Raw genomic sequence first — 4,462 nt, forward strand, 5'->3', positions numbered from 1 at the left:
CTGAGCAGGCTGACGGCATCCCTGTGTGTGTCTGTCTGTCTGAGCAGGCTGACGGGATCCCTGTGTCTGTCTGTCGGAGAGGATCTCTGTGTCTGTCTGTTTGGGGGGAAATGGGTTTAGTTCCTCTTTTTTTCTCTCTGTCTGAGGGAACCATTGGGATTGATTCCTTCCTCCACCCTCAGTCTGAGGATGAGGATGGTGCTTCCCCATGTAAAGCTGAGAGGGCCGGTGTGTCCCCACCCATGTGGGACACAGGGCTACCTCCCTCCCCATGTCCCACTGCCTGTCCCGGCCGTCCCTGCCCAGGGGTGTCCTGGCAGCAGCAAGGGCGAGGAGCCGCAGCCCCGCCGGTGCCCTCTCCCTGTGCCAGCCTGTGAGGAGTGTCTGTCAGGGCCAAGACCTGTCCCTGAGCTGGCCACACCATCTTGTCAGCTGCTGCCACCCTGTCTGGAGCTGCAGCCAGGGGGTCCTCTGGCTGCCTGGGCTGGGTTATCTGGTGCCTGACACCAGCCTTCGGGGCATTGCGGGGCCTTATGCCCCCTTGGTCTCTCTGTGGGTGGGGGGCTGGCAGTAGGGCTCCTGCCCTGTCAGCCGTGGGAATGGACAGGAGGGAGAAGGGTGTTTGGGCTCACTCTTGAAGTGGAGCACTCAGCTTTTTGTATGCTGGGGACAGGATTGCTTATAAGTTTGCTTGAGAGCTGGGCGGGTCTGCCCACACAGGGTGGGTTGTGAAATGCTCGTGGGTCCTGTTGGGGGCCAGCACTGAAAATAGCCCTGTAGGCAGAAGGGAGAGCAGTGACCCTGTGACAGCCAGCTGTGTTCGGCCAGTTTGTGGTGTGTGTGACAGGCTCTTCTCTGAGCTGGGCGGGTCTGCCCACACAGGGTGGTTTGTGAAATGCTCGTGGGTCCTGTTGGGGGCCAGCACTGAAAATAGCCCTGTAGGCAGAAGGGAGAGCAGTGACCCTGTGACAGCCAGCTGTGTTCGGCCAGTTTGTGGTGTGTGTGACAGGCTCTTCTCTTTTCAGGTGAGCCCTCTGCTGAGGGAAGGAACACTGCTCCCGGGTCAGGGAACATGTCCCGTCGGAAACAGACCACTCCTAACAAAGTTCACTGTGAGTATCCTGTTACTCAGCACCGCGGGGTCCTTGTACTGGCTGGATTGTTGTGGAGCGAGGTGGGGAGGAGGGGAGGTGTCTGGGGGAATGGTGGTTACTTACATATCACCTTCGGGACTGTAAGAAGAGAAACAGGTCTCTGTGCATTGGGGGGGTGGCTGTGTCCTGGCCTGGCAGGACAGGGATAGGCTTGAACAAACGCCCGGTGCTGTAAAGGCAGGTGTGCGTGTGCAGGGCCTGTAGCTGTGCGTTGCACCTACGCTGTCACAAGTGCAGGTTAATGTGCTAAGAAATGTGAGTTCGGGGTCTGGCTCGTTTCGGGTAGCAGAGGAAGTTCTAGGCAAGGTGGTTCGAGTGTGTGCTGAACGCAGGTGAGTCCTGGGCTGCCCTGCCGCAGACTGAATCTGACTGGCCTTGGACGCATTGCTTCAGCTCACTGTGCTTCAGGGTCCCACCAGAGAGTGTAAATAAAGCCATTTGCTCCCCTTGCAGGGAGTGGCCGCTGGCCCAGTATTGGACTGGGCAGGTGAACGCTGTCTGTCAGGTTGTTCTGGAGCTGAGCTGACAGGACAGAGCTCTTTCTCCAGCACTGTCCAGACCCTGGCCTTTGTGGGACAGTGAAAGGGCTGAAGGTGCTGTACATGAGCTCTTCCTGGGGGCAGGCTACAGCAGGACCGTAGCGGAGCTGGGAGACATGTATGGATGTTTGGCTGCAAAGGGGTGACTGCACGGACACGTCTTTTGTTTGACTGATGGCAGCAAAGGCAAGCTGGGGACTGAAGCTTTGCCCTTGTCCTTACCCAGCTTTGTGGCTGGAGACTCGTTTGGACTTTGGGCTGGAATGAGGAAAACAGATTTCCACTTCTGCAGAGGTGTGAAAGCAAGGCTGAGGAGAGGGCCCTGGTGTTGCTAAGCTGTAGGAGCTGTCAGGACAGCTGTGGGACAGAGCCCTGGATGCTGCAGCCTAACGCTGCCTGCCTTTGCCGATGCCGCTGGCTCGCATGTCTCTGTGTGTTTCTCTGTGCTGCTTTTTTGTGGGGCTATGGCGACAGGAACCTGTGCATGCTCTTCTCTGTGCTAGGGGAAGATATACCGATACAGCCTAGCACTTTGCACACTCAGGGAGCGTACTGGGGAGAATTACCTCTGTCTGGCACCTGAAAGGCCCTTAAGGTGCTAGAGCTGGACGTGGGAGGAATGCTGACAGAGCTTTCCTTGGTGGCCAGCGTGGCTTTTGCATCTGCACCGCCTTGGGCTCTCTGATGCTGCTTCTGGGCACTGGGTTCAGCACTGGCAGAGTACAGCTCTGATTCGCTTGATAATACCGGAGTGACTTCCTTAGGGAAATCTGGTGTGTCCTGCGCTTTGTCCTGTGGTGCCAGTAACGCATCTTGTGTCCACACACATTTGCTTTTGAGAGTGCCCAGACATTGCTGCTGCCGCTCAGATCAGATGTAGAAGGCACGCGCTTGGGTTCTCTCCCTGGTGTACAGCCGTGGCCTCGTGTACGGAAACCGAGGGCTACAGCAGCGCTGATGGTGCAGGTGGGCTGCTGTCTGCGCTCTGCCACGCAGGGGTTGAGTTCTTCAGAAGCTTTGTCTATACAAAACTCCGGGGTTCGGTAGTGCGCTGTTTTCACAGGGAACATTGCTTTATCTGCAATACAAGTGATTGTATCTCCAGTTTTGGTCTCAGGAGAAGCTCTCTGACAAACGTGCTACCAGCGGGCATGAGGTTGAGGTTATGGCATCTGGTGTGCCATGGAGAGAAGTTCTGGGGCCTGTTCACCTCCCTTACATGCAGTACATTGCTACAGAGCAACTGTTCAACGGGAGCCATCGGGAGCAGCAAGTAGGACCACAAGAAGATAAAAGAGACCGAAAGATACAAGAAACATGTCAATGGTGATGACTCCACTTTGGGATGGAAAATCTTGTCTGTCTTGTGATGAACACCACCAAATCGCTGGGACTTCTCTGTCTACCTAGCCTGCCACGTGTCTGGAGGGCCCAGAAAAGCCGTGCAGTGCACTGACGAGGATAATCGGAGAGAGCGTCAGCTCCAGGAACTGGGTGAGCCAGCAGAATGAGGAGTCAGGCTGGGACAGAGCAGACACGTTTCTGAGACTTCTTCACAGGGACTGGAGTAGTTGGGAGGAGAGGAATAAAAGGGACAGCAGGTATGCAGCTTTTCGTGCAGTCGTCTGCAGCTGGGGTCTGATTCGGCAGGCCACGGGGCTGGGGAAGTGCTTTCTGGATTTGCATAAATACCACTGTGAATATCTGACTGGACAGATTTGTGGGAGGACAGTGCCTACTCCTTCCTTGCATGGCCGCTCCGCGTTACTTTCTATCTTGGACTGACCTGATCTCCTCTGCCTGGCTTGCTTGGTGCCACCTCTTTCCAGGGTTACTTTCCAGGCTCGGCATGGCCTCGGTTAACCTTGCTCTCACAGCATGGTTTGCTGTTCGCACTTTGCACAGAATCCCTTCGGCATGCAGAGCGACCGGCTGGGAAGTTATGTGTTCACAAGTGAAAATAGTTTTAGATGGAAGTTGGTGAGTGAGGAAATGCAAAATAATACAGCAACAATGATAAAACCAGCTATTATCACGGAAGTCTTATTGTGCATGACCGCTGGTCCTTCCACAGGCTTAATTTTAGTCATTTCCCCTTTGGCAGGGCTGCAGCACATAATTGGCTCTTAATAATTTAGTTTTGTTTTGCCACGTGGTGCATGAAAAACACGTAGACCTGACAAGTGGTAACAGATACAACTATAATACTGCAATGTACTTATTGCATAGCCCATTCCACACCGAGCTGACAAATGCAGCGCAGTTTCAGTGCTCCTGGGAAGATTCCTTAGCTGGTTCGATTTGGTCTTTACTCTCCCAGAGTGTAAAGTATAACAGAATAACATCTCTTTATGCACCTCGTCTGCTCCTGTGCCCCAGCCCGTCCCATCGCTGCACTGTCACGCCATCAGTTACAGGCTACTTGCTCTTCCTCCGCTTGTCAAAAATCTGCTGCAAGTGTTAGCGTGCGCTTCTGTTTTTGCTCCCTGCTGTCCATGAGCTGCTTTTCTTCCTATTGCTTGTACCCTTTGCAAGTGGTGCTTGTCTTAGGACTCTTGGGAACGGCTTTTGTTAGTCAAATTAATTCCTGCTTCCTGGCTCTACTTATCTTGGTCCCAATATCCCATTAATCCTCTGTTTCCTCTCCCTCGGAGACACACACATTCTGTGCTCTTCAGTGTTCCTTGAATTCTGCTGTCTATAATATTCCCAGCTTGAAGAGAAAGTATCTTGCAGGAAATAGCATCCAGCATTCAAAACCGAGCAGGA

The 4,462-nt window shown here is 53.9% G+C and overlaps 1 long non-coding RNA gene across 1 annotated transcript in view; it reads left to right on the top strand.

Moving 5' to 3' along the window:
• The first annotated feature begins 1,024 nt into the window (after positions 1 to 1,024).
• LOC104492861 overlaps positions 1,025 to 4,462 on the top strand; it is a 4,248-nt gene continuing 810 nt past the window's right edge. The window contains exons 1-2 of the long non-coding RNA XR_727793.1: positions 1,025 to 1,112; positions 3,104 to 3,294. This is a non-coding gene — a long non-coding RNA (uncharacterized LOC104492861). The remainder of the gene's footprint in view (positions 1,113 to 3,103; positions 3,295 to 4,462) is intronic.

This window comes from Buceros rhinoceros, unplaced genomic scaffold (genome assembly GCF_000710305.1).
Source record: "Buceros rhinoceros silvestris isolate BGI_N320 unplaced genomic scaffold, ASM71030v1 scaffold47460, whole genome shotgun sequence".
In the NCBI taxonomy this organism is placed as follows: domain Eukaryota; kingdom Metazoa; phylum Chordata; class Aves; order Bucerotiformes; family Bucerotidae; genus Buceros; species Buceros rhinoceros.